Here is a 23,425-nt window from a genome sequence, read left to right on the forward strand (position 1 = left end):
CCTAATTTTCTTAAAACTTGGAATGCATTGGTTCTTAGCAAAAGCTGTACCTGGTTGAGAATCTATCTGCCTGTAATGCACTGTTACTGATGATAATACATTGTGTGTGTAAATCCTCTTGGCTTACCTGTCAAGGTATTTTTGGAGTCTGACCAGTTCTCATTCCCTCCACTTTTAACATAGTTGAAGCTACCATTGGCTATCACCTAGAATAGCACTGCATAACTCCTCCATGCTTCCATACTTGCCCCACTGCGGTCTGTTCTCAACATAGCCGGTGCTACTCTTTCTGTAAGAGAAAGCTGTGTGTACAGCTTAATGATAAGTTGTCAAGTCTCAGAAATGGGGAGCATGAGGGCAACCTAGCTGTGACATGCAAAGGATTTTCAGGCTGCCTTAAGTTCTGTTTCACTGAATGTAAACTCCAAAGATGGTGTGTGTGTATGTGTGTTTTCATTTTGCAGAGGAAAAAGAATTTTATTATTTTTTTAAGATTTTATTTATTTATTTATGAGAGACACAGAAAGGCAGAGGCAGAGAGAGAAGCAGGCTCCCCATGGGAAGCCTGATGCAGGACTCAATTCTGGAACTCTGGGATCACACCCTGAGCTAAAGGCAGACGCTCAGCCACTCAGGCATCCCAAAGAATATTCTTCTGATAAGAGTGCATATAGTTGCATTCATAAAACTTCTGAAATCCTGTTTCTAGAAAAATTGAATATGGTGAAGCATTCAGTGAAATGGATGCTTTTCAAGAAATACATAAAATTTTTAAAAATTCTTGAAACAGATATCCTTAGTATACTTAAAATCAAGCTCAGATTACTAAAAAAAAAAATATATCGGCAGAAATTTCCACAAACTGTATCTTCTGCCAAATTTCAAAGAATAGGTAATTTTTAAAAAAGATTTTGAGAGAGAGAAAGCACGAGTCGGGGGAGGGGCACAGGGAGAACACTGAGCAGGGAGCCCGATGCAGGGCTTGATCCCAGGACTGGGGATCAGGACCTGAGCCAACACCAGACGCTTAACCAAGTGAGTCACCCAGGTGCCCCTGAATAGGTAATTTCTGTTTAAACTTTTTCAGAATATGGGAAATGAAGAGACAAAAAAAGGAGACCTCATAATTCATTGTTCAAAGTTCTATCCCTGCTGCCCAAACCTGGAGAGAAAACTACCAAAAACAAAATGACAAAACCACTGGAACATATTCTCACCAAGTTATAAAATCCATGTTAAAATATTAGTAAATTGGGTCACCTGGGTGGCTCAGTCAGTTGTGTCTGCCTTTGGCTCAGGTCATGATCCCAGGGTCTTGGGATCGAGCCTCTCATTGGGCTCTCTGCTCAGCGAGGAGCCTGCTGCTCCCCCTGGTTGTGCACGTGCACTCTCTGTCAAATAAAATCTAAATAAATAAAATTATTAGTAAATTAGGTCCAGTAATAAATTAAAAGAATAACCTGGAAATTACAGAGATTGAAAGAGAAAAGCATACCTTGAAGATGTATTTAATATAGTCCACAATAACTTTTTAAATGTAGGTAATGTAGAGAAGGAAACTTGATGTCATGTGCTCAGCATCATGGTTTTGAATGATGAAATACTGGAGCACAGTAACATCCCTCCAAGATGCCATAGGTGGGGTAAAAAGTTTGAGTTGGGTAAAAATGTGGAGTTGTGAGGTTAATGAAGTAATAAGTAGAGTAAAATTCAGGATGGGAAGCAGTTATCAGTTGCATCACACTGGAATTCATGTGCTTGTTTCTCTATTCTCATTAAGGTCTGCAGCAAGTCAAGAATGTCAGCTACCACTTCAGTTCTACAACAGTGTTCTTTGGGGCTTAGCAGATGAGGTACAGATATTGGGAATGGAAGCAATAGAACATTATTTACAAGGTATAAGATTGTCTAGAAAATACAACCTAGAAACTGAAAAACATGAACTGCTAAGAGTTCAGTGAGGTGAAAGGGTTCAAGATAAACATGCAAAAATTATTAGTTTATTAAATAATTTACTAATTAGTTTATACCCCCCACACACACATACAGATCAGAAAATACAGTTGGTATAAGCTATCCAGGTATAAATTTAACAAGACTGCAAAATCTTTATGAATAAAACATTGGCTAAAGGACAAAAGAAGGAGATAGAAATAATGAGAAAATAGGCAATATTCCTGTATGGTAATACTCAATATTGTATAGATGGCTGCCATTTTTTGCTATAAATTCAGTGTAATCTGAATAAAAATTTCAGTAAGACTTTAAAGAACTTGTTCAGCTGATAAAGATTTAGAAAATAAATTCACAAAAGTAGTAAGTAAACTTTTAGAAACAAATTATAATGGGAGAGTTGACTTACAATGTTTTAGAATATAGAAAGCTATAATACAAGAAGTGTGGTATTGATGCAGAAATTGATCATTGAAACAAACAACAACCATATATAAAATTTTAATAATATATGCTATAGGCTGCATTTTATGTCTGTGAGGAAAAGGAAAGAATCCAAATGGCTAACCATTTGGAGATTAAAGATCTTTTACTTAAAATCTTATTTAAGATTTCATTTTATTGAGACAAAATTCAGAACAAAGAAAAAGTAAGAATTTTAATCATTTGTATGAGGAGTGCAAAACAAACCCAAAAGGTGTAAAGGAGAAGTTAACAGATCTGATGTCTAAAAGCTCAGAATGAGGCCAAAGATATCACAGATGTAAAAGATGATAGATTGAGAGAAAATATTTATGACTTACATGACATGTGAAATATTAATATTCCTAGAACAAATCAGTAAGATGAAAAAGCAGAAATGGAATAAAATATTTATTGCATCCCATTCAGTGGGCTAAGGACCAGCAGGAAGAGAGCTCATGTTGACTCATGAGCATACTGATTTGACCTGGGTGAAGACTGCAGTTAGTGACAGTCAAGTGATCCCACAGGCAGGAGCAGATGTGACATCTCCATGGAGTTCTCTCTGTGCCTCAGACTTAACAGGGAGGAGCTGTGCTACTGCCCAGTGACTGTCTTGTAAGGTCGGTCCTTGCTGGATTAGAGAAAATGAGTTTTGTCCTGGGCCACTGTACTTTTTTTTTTTTTTTTAAGATTTTCTTTATTTTAGAAAGAGAGCATGCGAGAACAGGAAGAGGGGCAGAGGGAGGGCAAGAGAGAATCTCAAGCAGACTGGGTGCTGAGCTCCAAGCCCAGTGTGGGCCTTGATCTGGGCCTTGATCTCACGACTTTGAGATCACGACCAGAGCCAAAACCAAGACTTAGACACCCAACCAACTGAGCCACTTGGGTGCCCTCTGGGCCATTGTACTTTTATACTCAAGGATTGTGTTACTGTTTGGGAAGAACTTAGACAAATAGTTAACGCTTTCATTTAAGAGAATGTTTACAAATATTGGGCATCAGGGGCATAACATTGCATTCTAGGGGGATGGAGCACTGCTGTTAAACAATATGTCTGACTTCAGCTTTTGGCCACAGGGAAAGTCCATCTTGCAAATATGTATGGGCTATTTGTACAAGAAATACAAAAATACCCAGTACATATTTGTAAAGTGCTGAGCCTGTCTGGTAATAAGAAATGTGAAAACAATGGGATTCATTTTCACTTATTAAAATTTGTAAAAATTAAAAAAAAATAAATAAATAAAATAAAATTTGTAAAAATTGTGTCAACTATACTAAAAAAATTTGGCAAAAGTTGAAAAGATTTATAGCAATTGGTGTTGGTGAGGCTATATTGTTGGGAAGTATAAACTGGAATGTTCTTTGAAGAGGACTGTGATTTTATATATCCAGATTTAAAATATCTCATCCTCTGACCCAGAATTCCTTGTCTGGGAACGCATCATAAACAAATATTTGCTCATGTTCACAAAGATCTATATAGGATGTTTATTTCAGCATTGTTTATTATAGCAACAGTTGTAAGACACCTAAATGTTAGAAGGGAGTGATTAAATACCTTTTGTGGTACATTTACTCTATTATTAATTAAAACTATAAGCCATCTTTGATTCAGCCCTGGTTAAAATTGAAGGTGAAAATCTTGGTCCTAAAAGTGTTTTATGAAAACCCCTACGAGGAAGTAATCTCTTTGACTTAAAGTACTTTGAGAATTCATAAAGCACTATTGATTGTTGTTCACTTCAGCAGAAAGAATGGTGTCAAAGGAATAAGCTTTATGTCAGCATTAGCATTGATTCTGTTAGAATCACAAGTTTATAGAAAGAAAGCCAAGGCCAGCAAGTGAATTCATGCTACTTACATAGTAGTGAAATTATACATTAAAGTTGACCACTGTCAGACTGGTTTATTTTTTACAATTTATATTCTTACAATAAATACTTTCTAATAAATATAATTTCCTATTACATGCATACAGTAATTCTCTCAACAAACATAAAAACTTAGCAAGAATCATAACTCCGAAAGAGTTAACAGTAAGTCCTTTATAGATAATATGTACATCAAGAATGTCACAGCAGGAGCTTCACCTAACCAGGAACACATTTTAGTGATGGCAAGATAACTGAATATGTGTAGCTCGAACGCATGTAAGACCTTTATCCCTTGAGAATCATCTTCAACCTTCTCCAAAGGATTGTAAAACTACAAGAAAACCCATTAGTCCAGTGGTTTGTATTCTCAAACTCCTTCAACAATATTTTGCACTAATTCAACAATCTTTTGTCTTAAAGTTTTTTATCACCTACTATTATGATTCATGGCCTATTTTTCTTTTTTCAAAAGACCATTTCTTGAGTTTTTGGGTCTCTTGTTTTTATTTCATTGACTTCTTACCTTTATTATTTTCTTTCTTTTACTTTCTTTGGATTTATTGTCCTGTTTTTTCACTAAGTACTTAATTTTCTTTTCAGTCTTTTTCATTTCTAATATAAATATTGAAGGCCAAACACTTCCTTGGGACTTCCATAGCAGAATCAAACAGGGTTTTATTCATTTATTTAGATACAATCTACATTCAATAAAATGCACAAATCATGAGTGTTTGGTTTGATGAGTTTTGGTTATTTTATACAACCATGTATCTATCAGCCCAAATAAGATATAGAACCTTTGCATCAGTCCAGAAAATTCCTCATGCACCTGCAATATGTAGTCTTTTAGCACCTGAATTCTTCCACATAAGATGTTTTTGAGACTCATCTATGTTGTAACCTGTATCAGTAGTTTCTTTTTATAGCTGAATAATATTCTGCTATAAAGGCACACCATATTTTGTTTATGCATTCACCAGTTGATAGACATTTGGATTGTTTCCACTTTTTGGCTATTAAGAATAATGCTTCAGTGAACATTAGCATCCAAGTTTGTGTAGACACGTTTTCATTTCTCTTGAGTAGAGTCCTAGGAATGAAATAAATGTTAGGTTGTATGATAAGCCTATGTTCCACTTTTTAAGAGCCTTCTAAACCATTTTCCAAAGGAGCTATACCATTTTGTATTCCCATCAGCAATATGTGAATATTCCAGTTTTTCCACATCCTTCCCAACACCTGGTACTATCTCTCTCACACTCTCTCTCTTTTTTTAAATTTAATTTTATTTATTTATTCATGAAAGACACAGAGAGAGGCAGAGACATAGGCAGAGGGAGATGCAGGCTCCCTACGGGGAGCCCGATGCAGGACTCGATCCCAGGGCCCCGAGATCACACCCTGAGTCGAAGGCAGGTGTTCAACCACTGAGCCACCCAGGCATCCCTCTCTCTCTTTTTATTATAATCATTTTAGTGGATATATAGTGCTATCTCATTGGCGTTTTGATTTTTATTTTCCTAATGACAGCATCTTTTCATGTGCTTATTAACCATTCATATTTCTTTGGCGAAATGATATTCAAATATTTTGCCAATTTTTTGGCTGGATTATTCTGTTACTGAGTTGCAGAAGTTCTTTATATATTCTCAATACAAACCTCTTATTAGATATATGATTTGCAAGTATTGTCTCCTGTTCTGTGGCTTGTCTTTATTTTCTCATTGGTGTCTTTTGAAGTGCAGTTTTCATGATGAAGTCCAATTTATCTTTTTTTTTCTTTTATGGATTATACTTTTGGGATTCTATCTCAGAACTCTGCCTACTCCAAGGTCACAAATATTTTCTTTGTTCCAGAAGTTTTATAGTTTTGGTTTCTACATCTAGGTCTGTGACTATTTTGAGTTTTTTTTTTTTTTGTTACAAAAACGTTTATTTCTTAAAATTTTAATTCCAGTATAGTTAATATACAGTGTTACATATTAGTTTCAGGTATACAATACAGTGATTCAACACTTCCATACAACACCCAGTGCTCATCACAAGTGCCCTACTTAATCCCCTTCACCTGTTTCACCCATCATCCATACCTACTCCCCTCTGGTAACGATCAGTTTGTTCTCTATAATTAAGAATACCTTTCCTGGGCACCTGGGTGGCTCAGTGGCTGAGCATCTGCCTTCAGCTCAGGTCATGACCCAGGGTCCTGGGATCGAGTCCCCACAGGGAGCCTGCTTTTCCCTCTGCCTGTGTGTCTGCCTCTCTGTGTGTGTCTCTCATGAATAAATAAATTAAATCTTAAAAAAAAAAAGAGTACCTTTCTTGATTTGCCACCCCTTTTCCCTTTGTTCATTTATTTCTAAAATTCCACGAGTGAAATCATATGGTATTTGTCTTTCTCTGACTTACTTTGTGTAGCATAATACTGTCTAGCTCCATCTGTGTTGTTGCAAATGGCAAAATTTCATTCTTTTTTATGGCTGAATAATGTTCCATTGTGTATCTATGCCACATCTTTATCCATTCATCTGTTGGTGGACACTTGGGCTGCTTCTGTAATTTGGCTATTGTAAATAATGCTGCAATAAACATAAGGATGTGTGTAACCCCTCAAATCTGTACTTTTGTATCCTTTGGGTAAATACCTAGTAATGCAATTGCTAGGTCATAGGGTAGTTCTTTTTTTTTTTTTTTTTTTTAAACATTTTGAGGAACCTCCATACTGTTTTCCATAATGGCTGCACCATTTGCATTCCCATCAACAGTGCAAGAAGGTTCCTTTTTCTCCATATCCTCACCAACATTTGTTTCTTGTGTGTTTTTTTTTTTTATTTTAGCCATTCTGACAGGTGTGAGGTGATATCTCATTGACTTTTTTAAAAAAAGATTGTATTTATTTATTTGAGAGAGAACACGAGATGGGGGAGGGTCAGAGGGAGAAGCAGACTCCTGCTGAGCAGGGAGCCTAATGTGAGGCTCAATCCTGGGACTCCAGAATCATGACCAGAGCCAAAGGCAGAAACTTAACGGACTGGACCACCCAGGAGCCCCTGTCTTGGCACTTATATAAAAAATATTTGACATAGATGTGAAGGTTAATTTATTGAATTCTATTGATCTATATGCCACATTCTCTTGATTATTATGGCTTTACAGTAAGTTTTAAATTAGGTAATAAAATCCTCCCCCCAAATTTTTTTCCTAATTCTTTTGACTATTCTAAATCCTTTGAATTTCCATATAGGTTTTAGGTTCAGCTTGTCAATTTCTAAAAAAAAAAAAAAAAAAAAAAAAAAAAAAGCCTCCTGGGGCATCCCAGGTGGCTCAGCGGTTTAGCTACACCTTCAGCCCAGGCTGTGATCCTGGAGACTCGGAATCCAGTCCCACGTCAGGCTCCCTGCATGGAGCCTGCTTCTCCCTCTGCTTGTGTCTCTGCCTCTCTCTCTGCATCTCTGTGTCTCTCATGGATAAATAAATAAAATCTTAAAAAAGAAGCCTCCTGAAATTTTGATACAGATTGTATTAAATTTATAGATGCAGTTTGGAAGGGATTACCATTGACAATGTTGCTTCTTCCAGTTCATAAATATGGAATGTCTTTCTATTTATTTAGATTTTCTTTTAATTTCTTTCAGTAATATTTTGTTAGTTCTCAGCATACAAGTCTTGCACGTTTTTGTTAAATTTATTTCTAGTTATTTTTAAAGAGTTGGGTCCTTTTTTTTTTATTTAAAGTTTTTACTTATTTGACAGAGCACAAGTAGAGGAGCAGGAGGAAGAGGGAGAGACAAAGCAGACAGAGGGAGAAGGGGAAGCAGACACCCCACTGAACAGGGAGCCTGATGAGAGGCTCAATTCCCGGACCCTGGGATCAGGACCTGAGCTGAAGGCAGACACTTAACCTTCTGAGCCACCCAGGCACCCCTAACTAGTTATTTTTGATGCTACTGTGAATAGAATTGGTTTCATAATTTCATTTTTGGATTGTTTGCTGCTCACATATAAAAATATAGTTGATTTTCATATATTGATCATACATCCTGTGGCCTTGACAACTAGTTTATTACTGCTAATCATTTTTGTGTGTGTGAATTCCTTGGTATTTTCTGTATATAAGATCATGTCACCTGCAAATAAAGACAGTTTTACATCTTCCTTTCCAGTTTGGTTGCCTTTAACCTTTCTATTCTTTATTATACTGGATAATACCTCCAGAACAATGTTGACCAAAAGTGGCAATAGCAAAAACATCTTAGTCTTCTTCCTAATTTTAAGAGAGAAAGCATTCGGTCTATTACTACAAACTATGATGTTAACTGTAGATTTTTAGGTTGAGGAAGTTCCTTTCCAATTCTTTGTTTGCTGAGAGTTTTTATCTTGGGTGGGTGATGATTTTGTGAGATTTTTTTTTCTACATCTATAAACAGTTTTTTTCATTATTCTTTATAAGCACAGTATATTACATTAATTGATTTTTGGTTGTTAGATCAACCCTGTATTCCCAGGATAAATCACAGCGTATGATCCCTTTTAATATATTGCTTAATTTAGTTGGTTTATACTTAATTATTTATTTAATGTGTGGGCAGAAAATTGTTCATGTAATTCCTTTTAATCCTTTAAAATTTAAATTTCTGTAGCATGGATAGTGCTGTCTTCTATTTCATTCCTGATCTTGGTTATTCATTTCTTCTCTCTCTCTCTCTCTCTCTCTCTCTCTCTCTCTCTCTCTCTCGTGTGTGTGTGTGTGTGTGTGTGTGTGTGGTCAGTCCAGCTAAAAACTTGTCAGTTTTATTGATTTTTTTCAAAGAACCAACTTTTAATTTCTTTGATTTTATTGTTTTTCTGTTTTGTGTTCCATTGATTTCAGTTCTAATCGTTATTATTTCTTTACCTGCTTTGGGTATAGTTTGCACTTCTTTTTCTAGTTTCTTGAAGTAGAAGTGTAGGTTATTGATTTTGTATCTTTTCTTTTTTTAAGATTTTATTTATTCATTCATGAGAGACACAGAGAGAGACAGGCAGAGACACAGGCAGAGAGAGGGAGAAGCAGGCTTCATGCAGGAGGCCCGACATGGGACTTGATCCCAGGTCTCTAGGATCACGACCTGGACTGAAGGCGGCTCTAAACCGCTGAGCCACCCGGACTGCCCTGTATCTTCTTTTATATAGATATTTAAAGCTACAAATTTGGGACGCCTGAGTGGCTCAGTGGTTGAATGTCTGCCTTTGGCTCAGGGCGTAATCCCAGAGTCCTGGGATAGAGTCCCACATTGGGCTTCCTGCATGGAGCCTGCTTCTCCCTCTGCCTGTGTCTCTGCCTCTCTCTCTCTCTCTCTCTCTCTCTCTCTCTCTCTGTGTGTGTGTGTGTGTGTCTCATGAATAAATAAATAAAATCTTTAAAAAAATTAAAAAATAAAGCTAAAAATTTCCCTCCAAGCACCATTTTCTCTATATCCTATCCTGTTTTTATTTTTTTAATTTTTAAAAAGATTTTATTTATTGATTTATTGAGAAAGAGAGAGCGTGGATGCCTGTGCCAGAGGGAAGGGCAGAGGGGAATTTCAAGCAGACTCACTGCTAAGCCTGAATGGGGCTCAATCTCATCACCTGATCATGGCCTGAGCCAAAACCGAGTCAGGCACTTAACCAGCTGAGCCACCCAGGTGCCCCTCCCACTGTGTTTTTAAAATTAAACTCTTAAAATTTTTATTTATTTGTTTGTTTGTTTGTTTGTTTGTTTATTTTAGAGAGAGAGAGAGAGAGAACACAAGTGTGGGGGAGAGGGATAGAGGGAGAGCATGAGAAAGCCCCAAGCCGACTCCATGCTGAGGACAGAGCCCTATGTGGGGCAGGATTGCATAACCCTGAGATCATGATCTGAGCTGAAACCAAGAGTCAGATGCTTAACTAACTTCACCACCCAGACACACCTCAAAACTAAACTTTTTATTATGAGAGAATTGTGAATTCACATGCTATTATTTCTAAGAAATGGCACACAAATCCCTTGTACCCTTTTTACAGTGTCCTCTGCTGGTAATATCTTATAAAACTATATATAGTAGCATATCACAACCAAGATACTGACATTGATATGGTCAAGATACAGTACTTTTCCATCATTAAAGATCCCTCGTGTTGCCCTCATGTAGCTATACCTGCTTTCCTCTTGCCCACCTCCTCACCCCTGCTTCCCCTCAGTCTTTACTTAACCCCCTGGCAACTGCTAATCTGTTATCTATTTCCATAATTTTGTTATTTCAAAAATGTTATATAAACAGAATCATACTTTCATAGTTCATTCCTTTTTATTACTAAATCATATTCCTTGGTATGGATATACCATATAGTTTGTTTAACCATTCACCCATTGATGGACATCTGGGTTGTTTCCAGTTATTGCTTATTACAATTAAAGTTGCTGTAAACAACAACAAAAAAAAGTTGCTGTAAACATTCATGGAATGTCTTTATGTGAACCAAAGTTTTTAGTTCTCCAGAGTTAATGCCTAGGAGTGCAGTTGCTGAGTAGTGTGGTAATTACATGTTGAGTTTTTCGAGAAACTGCCAAGTAGTTTTCCAGAATGGCTGTACTAATTTTACATTCCTATCAGCAGTATATCTACTTTTTCCATATCCTTGCCAGATGATGTCACTGTTTTTTATTTTAGCTATTCTGTTAGGTGTGTAGTGATATCTCATTGTGGTTTTAATTTACATCTGTAATGGCTAATGATAATTAAACATCTGTTTGTGGGCTTATTTGCCATCTGTATATCTTCTTTGGTGAAATGTCTGTTTATGTAATCTCCTCATATTATAATATTTGCTTTTTCACAATTGAGTTTTGAGATACTAATCCTTTCTCAGATCAATGCGATTTGCAGATATTTTCTCCTAGTTGTAGCTTGACTTTTAATCTTCCAAATACGGTCTTTCATACAGAAGAATTTTACATTTTGGTGAAGTTCAACTTGTCCATTTTTCCCTGTATGGTGCTTTTGGTGTTAAGCCTAAGAATACTTCACCCTTCCTTGGTCCTGAAGATTTTCTCATATGTTTTCTTCCTGAAAATTTTATAGTTTTATGTTTTACATTTAAGTACACAATTTATTTTGCATTGATTTCTGTATGCGTTGTGAGGTTTGGATTGAGATTCATTTTTTGGATTACGAATTTTTTTTTTTTGATCCAGCACCATTTGACAAAAGGGCTCTCCTTCTTCCATTGAATTACTTTTTGCACCTTTGTCAGAAGTCAGTTGGAAAAAAAAAGTCAGTTGGGCATATTTGTGTGAGTTTGTTTCTGGGTTCTCTAATCTCTTCATTAATCTTTATAGATTTCCCTGCAAATATCACATAATCTGGATACTAGAGCTATATAATAAATCATGAAATCAGGTATAGTGATTTCTTCCACTTTACTCTTTTTTTCAAAATTAATTTAGCTAATCTAGTTCCTTTTTCTTTCCATATAAATTTTAGGATAAGAAAAAAAATTTTAGGATAAGCTTGTCTATATAAAAATATTGCTGGGTGGGATCCCTGGGTGGCGCAGCGGTTTGGCGCCTGCCTTTGGCCCAGGGCGCGATCCTGGAGACCCGGGATCGAATCCCACATCGGGCTCCCGGTGCATGGAGCCTGCTTCTCCCTCTGCCTGTGTCTCTGCCTCTCTCTCTCTCTCTCTCTCTTTGACTATCATAAATAAATAAAAAATTAAAAAAAATATTGCTGGGATTTTGATAGGAATTTCATTAAACATGTGTATGAATTGGGTGAGAATTGATACCTTTTTATATTGAGTCTTCCAGTTAATGAACACAGAATATTTCTCCATTTATTTAGAAATTCTTGTATTTCTTTCATCAGTGTTTTGTAGTTTTCAGCATTTAAGTCCTATACATATTTTGTTAGATTTACATTTGTTTCATTTTTTGACTGATTGTAAATTGTATTTTAAAATTTGATGTCCTTGGGTTCATACAGTTGATTTTATATGTTTATCTTTGTATCCTGCAACCTTGCTGAACTAATTCTTTTATAGATTTTTCACATACACATTAATTTCATCCACAAATAGGGACAGTTTTATTTCTTTTTTTCCAATCAAGATGCTTTCCCCCCCCTTTTTTTGCTTTGTTGCCCTAGCTATAACTTCCACTACCATGTTGAATTAGGTGGTGAGAGTAGACATCGTTTCCTTGTTCTTGTTTTTAGGAGGAAAGTAGTCTTTCACCAATAAGTATAATGTTGGTTGTAAGGGTTTTTTTTTTTTTTTTTTTGTAGATTTTAAAAATCAAGTTGAAGTAACCTCTCCTAGTTTTCTGCGGATTTTTGTTGGGAATAAGTGTTGAATTTTGTCAAATGCTTTATCTGCGTCAGTTGATATGCTTATGTGATATTTTTTTCTTCTTTAGCTTGTCAGTGTGGGTTTTGAATATTTAACTAGATTTGTATTCAGAGAATAAATTTCATTTGGTTATGATTCTTTTAAGAAAAAATTATTGTTGTAAAATACACATAGCATAAAATTTACCATTTTAGTCTTTTGAAAACATACAATTGTCACTAAGTACATTCACAGTGTTGTGCAACCATCACCACTATCTAATTCCAGAACATTTTCATCACCCCAAAAGGGAACCTTATACTCATTAAGCAATCATTCCACAGTCCCATTCCCCTCAGCCCCTGTCAACCATTAATCTGTTTTTTGTTTCTTTGAATTTGCCAATTCTGCATATTTCATATCAATGGAATTATACAATGTGTGGCCTCTTGTGTCTGGTTTCTTTCACTTAGCATAATGTTTTCAAGGTTCATCCATGTCATAGCATGTGTCAATACTTCTTTCCTTTCTGTGACTGAATAATATGCCACATTTTGTTTATGCATTCATTTGTTGATGGACATTTGGGTTGTTTCCATTTTTTGGCTTTTGCAAATAGTGGTGTTATGAACACACAAGTTTTTATTTAAACACCTGTTTTCAGTTCTTTGGGGTATATACCTAGAAGTGAAATTAGTGGGTCATATGGAAATTCATTGTTTTAACTTTTTAAAAAATATGTGTTTATTTATTCATGAGAGACACACAGAGAGAGGCAGAGATATAGGCAGAGGGAGGAGCAGGCTCCATGTGGGGAGCCTGATGCAAGACTCCATCCCAGGGTCTCGGGATCATGACCTGGGCCGAAGGTGGCACTAAACCACCAAGCCACCCGGGCTGCCCAATACTTATACATTTTGTTGCTGTTGTTACGGCCATCCAAGCGGGTGTAAAAAATATATATATATTCTAGATACTAGAACCCATACAGTTCTTTTTATATATTGCTGAAATATTTGCTAAAGATTTTACATCTACCTTCATGAGGGATATTGGCTGTAGTTTTAATATTTTGTATTGTCTCTGATTTTGGTCAGGGAAGTGCTAGCTTCAAAATGAATTGGGAAGTGTTCCCTCTTCTGTTTTCTGGAAAAGATTATATGTAATTGTTGGTAATTCTTTAAAAGTTTGGCATAATTCTCCAGTGGAAGCCATCTGGGCCTGGAGATTTCTTTTTGGGAGGATTTTTAAGATTAAAAAATTTAATTTTCTTAATAATCATAGGGTTATTCAAATTACATATTTCATATTGGATACATTGTGGAAGTTTGTGTTTTTCAAGGGATTGGTGCATTTCATCTTAGTTGTCAAGTTTTTATATGTAGAATTGTTTGTAGTACTTACTCCCTTAGTATCCTTTCTATGTCTGCAGGATCCATAGTGATACTTCTTGTTTCTTTCCTGATAGTGGTAGTTTGTGTTCTCTCTCTCCCCATCTCAGGTGATTTCTAAAACATTGAAATGGTTGTTTTTGTCAGTTTTATCCAACTTTATTGTTACTTTTCAGGGACATAATTTTCCTTCCATCTTCCCTGAAAATTTTGCCTCCTCTATGTAGTTTTTTTTTTTAATAGATTTTTTTCAAGGTTGGGAAGTTCCCCATTCTAATTATCTTAGGGGTTTTAATTTTGTTTCGTTTTAAACAATGAATAAATGCTCATCATCTTTTCTGTATCTTGTGTGATGATTATATTTTTCCTTTAATCTATAAAATATTGCATTGCTAGATTTTCTTTTTTTTTTTTTAATTTTTTTTTTTTTTTTTTTTATTTATGATAGTCACAGAGAGAGAGAGAGAGAGAGGCAGAGACACAGGCAGAGGGAGAAGCAGGCTCCATGCACCGGGAGCCCGATGTGGGATTCGATCCCGGGTCTCCAGGATCGCGCCCTGGGCCAAAGACAGGCGCCAAACCGCTGCGCCACCCAGGGATCCCATTGCTAGATTTTCTGATGTTGAACTCGATGCATTCTTCAAAACGTTCTACTTGATTGTGTCACGTTATTTTTTTTTATTTTTTATTATTTTTTTAAATTTTTATTTATTTATGATAGTCACAGAGAGAGAGAGAGAGGCAGAGACACAGGCAGAGGGAAGAAGCAGGCTCCATGCACTGGGAGCCTGATGTGGGATTCGATCCCCGGTCTCCAGGATCGCACCCTGGGCCAAAGGCAGGCGCCAAACCGCTGCGCCACCCAGGGATCCCACGTTATTTTTTTTAATACAGTGCTTAAGTTAATGGTTGTTATTTTATTTAGAAGATTTGCATACAAATAAGTGAGATTGATTAAAATGTTACTTTCTTTTACTATTTAGTGAGTTTGTTATGAAGTTTGAGCTGAGTAACTTTTACACTTCTATTTTTTGAAATATATTGTTTAATATAGAAAGATTAACTTTCTTTGGAAGATTTGATAAATTTTTCAGTAAAACCATGGGATTAATATTTTTCATATGAGCAACATTTGATTATCAGTTCCTATATTTCTTATATTTCTCTTGAAATCTTTCCATATGTTCTTAGATTTCAGATGGACTGGAATGAAGTTGTCCATTGTATTCTCATATGTTATTAAAAATTTCTCCTCTTGGGGACAGCTGAGTGGCTCAGGGCATGATGCTGGAGTCCTGGGATCGAGTCCCACATCGGGCTCCTGCATGGAGCCTGCTTCTCCCTCTGCCTATGTCTCTCTCATGAATAAATAAAATCTTTAAAAAATTTTCTGCTCTTATTTTTTTATTATATATATAATTTTCTGTTCCAAATATTCTCTACCTCTGTCTCTCATTGTCTCTCTTTTTCTCCTAGTTTTCTGACAGTCAGACTTGCTGGAGTTTTTTCTGTTTTAGTAGTTTTGTCAGAGAACACCATTTTTTTAAAGATTTTTATTTATTCATGAGAGACACACAGCAGTATGTGTGTAAGTTTTTGCATGGACATACGTTTTCATTTCTCTTCAGTATAAACCTAGGAAGAGAATTATTGGGTCATATGGTAACTTTCTATTTAATCATTTGAAAAACTGCCAGACTGTATTTCAAAGTGGCTGCATCATTTTAATTCCCACTAGCAGTATGTTAGTGTTCCTGTTTCTCCACATCTCACCAAAACCTGTTGCTATGGCCTTTTTTCTCCTTTGGCTATATTCTTTTTTAGTTGACATTGTTTACAACAGGTTTAAAAAAAACTTAAAGTTCATGATTTATATTAGGATTCACTTTTGTATTGTATATTCTCTGGGTTTTGATAGTTGTATAATTACATATATTCACCATTACACTATCATACGAAATCGTTTCAGTGCCCTAAAAATTGCCTTGCTCTACCTACTCATACCTCCCTTTCTTCCTGCTGTTAAACTCCTAACAACCACTGTTCTTTTTTATTGTCTCCATAGTTTTGCCTTTTCCAGAATGTCATATGGGTGGAATTATACAGTATGTAGCTTTTTCAGGTTGGCTTCTTTAACTCAGCAATATGCATTTAAAATGTTTCAGTGTCTTCCTGGCTTGATATCTCATTTCTTTTTATCACTGAATAATATTCCATTGTATGAATGTACCACTGTTTGTTTGTCTGATAAAACAGCTTAATTGTTTCCAATTCCAGCAGTTAGGATTAAAGCTGTAATAAATATCTGTGGGCAGACTTTGTGTGGACATAAGTTTTCAATTCATTTGAGTAAACACTAAGGACAGTGATTGCAGGATCATACGGTAAGAGTATGTTTAATTTTGTATGAAATGGCCAAACTGTCTTCCAAAGTGGCTGTACATTTTGCATTTTCACCAGTAATGAATGACAGTTCTGCTTGCTTATTATGACTTTTTGATTCTAGGCATCCTGGTGTGTGTGAAGTGGTATCTCATTATTGTTTTGATTTGCATTTCCCTGATGGCTAATGGTGCCAAACATCTTTTTGTGTGCTTATTGGCTATTTATACATCTTCCTTGGAGAAATGTGTATTCAGATCCTTGACCCATTTTTACAATTGAATTGTCTTTCTATTACTGTGTTGTAAGAATTCTTTGTATATTCTGGATACAAATCTCAGATTTATGGTTGGCAAATGTGTTCTCCCATTCTCTGGGTTTTCTGTGCACTTTCTTGATGATGTCTTTTGAAGCCCAAGAGTTTTTCATTTTGATAAAGTTCAGTACGTCTGTTTTCCTTTGTTGCTGGTGCTTTTGGTATTATAACTAAGAATCCTTTGAAAAATTATGATTTTCTCGTAAACCCATAAGTTATTTAGTAGCTTTTTGTTGTTCTTTTTTAAAAAGATTTACTTATTTGAGAGAGAGAGAACACAAACAGGAGGAGTAGCAGAGGGGGAGGGAGAAGCAGGCTCCCCAATGAGCAGGGAGCCCAATGTGGGGCTTGATCCCAGGACCGCAAGATCATGACCCGAGCTGAAGGCAGATGCTTAACCGACTGGGCCACCAGGTGCCCCACATTTTATTATTCTAAACATTTTTTAGCTTTATTGAGGTATAATTGACTAAACATTTATTTTTTAAAACATCTTTTCATTCCTTTCTATCAGAAACTGAGGTCTGTTTAATACTGATTTTTTTTATGTTTGTTGAGACTGTCGCTTATATCTGGTCACTTTTTATTATTGCGTCATATATAATTGAGAAGAGTGAATACATTTTTCTTGTTGGTGAGTTCATCTTGTTTTGGATTTGCTGATCTTGACTATAGAGACATGTCTTTCTCCAAATTTGGGAAATTTTCAGCCATTATGTCTTCAAATATTTTTTTCTGCACTAATCTTTTTCTGCTTTCCTGGGACTCTAGTGGTACCAATAGTTGACCATTCGATATTTTTTCACAGGCCTGATGTTCTGTTAAATTTACTCTTCTTTCTTTTTCTTCTTTAGTTTGGATAATTTCCATTGATCTGTCTTCAAGCTCATAATCTGTTTTCCTCTGTCATCTGTGATGGGTTAATTTTATGTGTCAACTTGGCTAGGTTAGGATACCTAGTGTTTGATCAAACAGTGGTCTCTATATTGCTGTGAAGGTATTTTTTAGATGTGATTATAACATCTAAATCAGTAGACTTTGAGTAAAGCAGATTATCCTCTATAAAGTGAGTATGCCTTATCCAATAAGTCGTAGGGCTTAGGAAAAACTATTGACCTGCCGAGAGAAGAGAAGAATTCTGCTTCTAGACTGCCTTTCGACTCAAGACTGCAACATCAGTTTTTCCCTGGGTTTCCAGCCTGCTGACCTGTCCTGAGGATTTTGAACTTTCTAGCCCCTACAATCATATTAGCCAAATCCTTAGAATCTCTCCCATTTTACCTGCCTCCCTCTGCATATATATATTTTCTTTATCATCCATGTTTTGCAGTTTCATTCCAATGTGTCCCAAAAAAGTACACACAAACTTCCACAATGCTCCCTAGAGGGCAGTGTTGTTTCTTTTACACCCATAGCTCTTCAGAGACTATTGCCATCTCTTGATTAAAGTTGCTGTTTGACCAGAGACTGACCGGGTTGTGAGATCTGGGGTGTACATCTCCAGCTTCTCATGATCGTCAAGACTAGACTATATCCCTTTTTAGAGACAAAATGACACAGACTCCAAAATTTTAAAGTAGGAGTTGTGCCTACAGTCCTCATAATCCTCATATTTACATATCATATATAATTATATATCCTATAAAATGATGGTTTTCTGTATATTATGCATACATGTCACACATATAATTCTGCTATTGAGCTCATCTAGTGAATCTTTAATTTCATATATTATAGTGTTATCCTCCAAAATTTCCATTTGGTTATTTTTTATAGTTTCTTTTTACTCTGTTGAGAACACTCTTTTCACTTATTTAAAGGGTGTGTTTACCTCACAGAGCATAATTATAACAGCCTTGAAGTCTTTGTCTATAAATTTAAGTAGCTGAGTCATCTTGGGTTTGGCATCTGTTGAATGTCTTTTCCCTTGGGAATTAAGCACATTTTCTTGATTCTTTGTATGTCAAGTAATTTTGGATTGTATACTGGATATTTTGTATCTTATGTTGTAAGAATCTGGATCCTGTTATAAAGTCTTCTGATGGATGTGATTTTTTTAAAGCAGGCAGGCGATCAACCTGGTTGGATTCAGACTACGGATTTTTAGCTCACCTTCAGTATGCCTTGGTCTCAATATCAGTTGAGTTTTCAAAGCCTTTGCTCTGATACTTTGGGGTTATCCTACATATTAGCTACACAGGGGCTAGTTTGAGTGGCGTTTTATATCATTGTTCAGTTCTCAAAGTCTTTGTTTGCTATATTGCTTTGGAGCTGTCTCATTGCATACTCGGTTCAGAGGTGAGCCTCTGTGGGTTCATATAGAGAATTAAAGGATAGTCTTCTCCAGCTTCCTCCTCTTTTTCAAATATACTTATTCTAACAGCAATGTTTTAAAGATTTTTGTAAAAGAAAAATTGAACCTGACCAGTTGAAAAATCAAGGAAGACTTTATTCAAACCTATTACAGGGCACGTGGGTGGCTCAGTAAGTTGAGACCTCTTTGTTTTGGCTCAGGTCATGAACTCAGGGTTATGAAATCGAGCCCTGCATCAGGCTCAATGGAGAGTCTGCTTGAGATTCTTTCTCTCCCTCTTCCTCTGCCCTGACTCCCCATGCTCACTCTCAAACAAACAAATCTTTTTTTTTTAAGATTTTATTTATTTATTCATAGAGACAGAGAGAGAGAGAGGCGCAGAGACACAGGCAGAGGGAGAACAGGCTCCATGCAGGGAGCCTGATGTGGGACTCGATCCAGGGTCTCCAGGATCACGCCCTGGGCTGCAGGTGGCGCTAAACTGCTGCACCACCGGGGCTGCCCCCAAATAAATCTTAAAAAAAAAAAAAAAAAAAAAAAAACCTATTGGAATGAGGGAGAGAACTCACCTCTAAAATTTAAGCATTGAGGTGAGCTAGTGGAAAAGTACTGGAGAATGTTAGGAGAAGGTTGGTCTATGTAATTAGGCCAGCTATACTTGCTAATTGGTGCTTATCAAAGTTAGGCTTCAACTCTTTCACCAAGGCTGGGAAATAGGGATGCTATCTTTCTTGATAATTACATTTCTAGAGAGTATAACACTAAGTGAAATAAGTCAGTCAGAGAAAGACAAATACTATATGATTTCACCTGTGTATAGAATTTCAGAAGAAAAACAAAGGAACAAAATAAAAAGAGACAGGGATGCCTGGGTGGCTCAGCAGTTGAGTGTCTGCCTTCAGCTCAAGGTGTGATCCCAGAGTTCTGGGATCAAGTCCCACATTGGGCTCCCCGCGGGGAGCCTGCTTCTCCCTGTGTCTCTTGCTTCTCCCTCTGTATTTCTCATGAATGAATAAATATTTTAAAAAACTGTACAGTGTGTAAAATGGGAAAATATTTTTAAAAAGAGAGAGAGAAAAGACAAACCATAAAGCAGACTCTTAACTATAGAGAACAAACTGATGGTTACCAGAGGGCTGGTGGTTGGGGGATGAGTAAAATAGGTGATGAGGATTAAGAGTACACTTATCATGATGAGCACTATGCAATGTATAGAATTGTAGAATCACTATAACGTACACCTGAAACTAATATAACACCATATGTTAACTGTACTGGAATTAAAAATTTAAAAACACAGTATTTCTTTTAGTAAGAGTCTAAGTGGTAAACTACTTCTCTTTCTGTGACTGTATCTATTTTGTTTTACTCTAGAATGGTAATTTAACCTAGGTATAAAATCCTATGTTGCTAATAATCTCTTTTTCACTTTGAAAATATCATTCCATTATCTTCTGGTGTCAGTTGTTGACCCATGCAAAAATTCTGGTGACAGTCTAATTTTCATTTTTTAGGGGTAATGCCTTTTTTCTCTTGTGGCGTTTAAGATTCCTTTTATAATTGATGTTTTGCAGTTTCACTCCAAGTGTGTCCAAAAAAGTACGCACAAACTTCCAAAGTGCTCCCTAGAGGGCAGTATTGTCCTTGTTACTTCAGATACAATTGCTGTCTATTATGATCGAGATTGCTGCTTGGCCAAAGCCTGGCGGTTGTGAGATCTGTCCTATAGCTCTCTAAGAGTAGACTAATTCCCCTCCCCCCCTTTAAAGATTTTATCTATTAGAAAGAGACAGCTCGCATGCACATGCACATGCATGAGTGAGGGGCAGAGGGAGAAGGAGAAGCAGACTCCCCACTGAGCAGGGAGCCTGAGTGGGGCATGATCCAAGGATCCAAGGACCCTAAGATCATGATCTGAGCTGAAGGCAGACACTTAACCCACTGAGCCACCCAGGTGCCCTTAATCCCCATCTTATAGACAAAATGCAATGGACTCCAAAATTTAAAGTAGAGGTTGTACCTGCAGTCAACATAATCCTCATTTCTGGGTTTATAGCCTATTAATAGCCATTTATTGGATTTTAAAAAATTATTACTATTATTTTAATAGAAGTACAGTTGAATACAATATTATATTAATGTTTCAAGTGTATCACATCCTGATTTAATAATTATATACATTACAAAGTGCTCACCACAATGACTATGGTTACCATGTGTTGCCATACTAAGTTATAACACTATTATTGACTATATTTCACATGCTATATTTTTTATCTCCATAACTTATTTATTTCATAATTAGAAGTTTGTACCTCTTAATCCCCTACACTAATTCATCCATCCTCCCAGCTCTCCCCTTTGGCAACTGCCAGTTTGTTCTCTGTATTTATGAATCTCTTTCTGGTTTTGTTTTGTAGATTTCAGATATAGATGAAATCATAGTATTTGTCTTTCTCTGACTTATTTTACTTAGCATAAACACCTTCTAGGTCCGCTCATGTTGTGATGAATGGCAAGTTTTCATTCCTTTTTATGGCTGGGTAATATTCCATTGCATATATATACTACATCTTCTTGATCTGTTTGTCTATTGATGGACACTAAAGCTGCTTCCATATATTGGCTATTATAAATAATGCTGCAGTAAACACAGAGGTACATATATCTTTTCAAGTTAGTGTTTTCTTTTCCTTTGGGTAAATACCCAGAAGTGGAATTACTGAATTGTATGGTATTTCTATTTTTAATTTTTTGAGGAACCTCCATATTGTTTGCTACAGTGGTTGCAGCAATTTACATTCCCACCAACAGTGCGTGAGTCTTCCCTTTTCTCCACATTTCACCAATAATTATTATTTCTTTTTTTTTTCATTCTAGCCATTCTGAGTAATGTGAGGTGATATCTCATTTTGGTTTTGTTTTGCATTTCCCTGATGATTAGTGATGTTGAGCATGTTTTCACCTGTCTTTTGGCTCTCTGTATGTCTTCTTTGGGAAAGTGTCTATTCATGTGGTCTGCCCATTTTTTAGTTAAATTTTCTGGTGTTGAGTTGAAAAGTTCTTTATATATTTTGGATATTAACTCCTTTTTTTTATTTTTTTTTATTTATGATAGGCACACAGTGAGAGAGAGAGAGAGGCAGAGACACAGGCAGAGGGAGAAGCAGGCTCCATGCACCGGGAGCCTGATGTGGGGATTCGATCCCGAGTCTCCAGGATTGCGCCCTGGGCCAAAGGCAGGCGCCAAACCGCTGTGCCACCCAGGGATCCCTGGATATTAACTCCTTATCAGATATATCATTTACAAATATCTTCTCCCATTCAATAGGTGGCCTTTTCATTTTGTTGAGGGTTTCCTTCGCTGTGCAAAAGTTTTTTAGTTTGGGATACCTGACTGGCTCAGTTGGTAAAGCATGTGACTCTTGATCTTGGGGTTTAAGTTTGAGCTCCACATTGAATGTAGAAATTACTTTAAAAATTTTTTTTAATCTTTAAAAAAAAAGTTTTTTAGTTTGATGTAATCCCAGTGGTTTATTTTTGCTTTTGTTTCACTTGCTTGCAGAGATAGATTAAAAAAAAACATTAATGCTAAGGCAGATATCCAAGAGTTTACTGCCTGTATTTTCTTTAGGAGTTTTATGGTTTCAGGGCTGAAATTTAGGTCTTTAATCCATTTTGAGTTTATTTTGTATATGGTATAAACTAGTGGTTCACTTTCATTCTTTTGCAAGTAGCTATATGGTTTTCTGCACTGTTTATTAAAGAAATTATCTTTTCCCCATTTTTTTTAATCTTTTCCCCATTTTATATGCTTGTTTCCCTTGTCGTAAATCATTAACCATATGAGTGTGGGTTTATTTGTGGGCTCTATATCCTATTCTATTGATCTATGTGTCCGTTTTTGTGCCAGTACCATACCATTTTGATTACTATAGTTTTGTAGTATAGTTTGATCCTGAGATTGTGATATTCCAGCTTTGTTCTTCTTTCTCAAGATTTCTTTGGCTATCGATAGTCTTTTGTGGTTCTATACAAATTTTAGGATTATTTGTTCTAGTTCTGTGGTATTTTGATAGGGATTGCATTGAATCTGTAGATTGCTTTGGGTAATATGGACATGCTAATAATATTAATTCTTCTAACGCATGAGCATGATGATCTTTCCATTTGTGTCATCTTCAGTTTCTTTCAGCAATATCTTATAGTTTTCATTGTACAGGTCTTCTACCTCTTTGTTTTTGTTTTTTCAAATTTTTATTTAAATTCTAGTTGGTTTCCATACAGCGCAATATTGGCTTCAGGAGTAGAATTCAGTGGTTCATCACTTACATATGACATCCCGGTGCTTATCATAACAAGTGCCCGCCTTAATACCATTATTCATTTAGCCCAT

The sequence above is a fragment of the Vulpes lagopus genome, chromosome X (assembly GCF_018345385.1).
Source record: "Vulpes lagopus strain Blue_001 chromosome X, ASM1834538v1, whole genome shotgun sequence".
Taxonomy (NCBI): Eukaryota; Metazoa; Chordata; class Mammalia; order Carnivora; family Canidae; genus Vulpes; species Vulpes lagopus.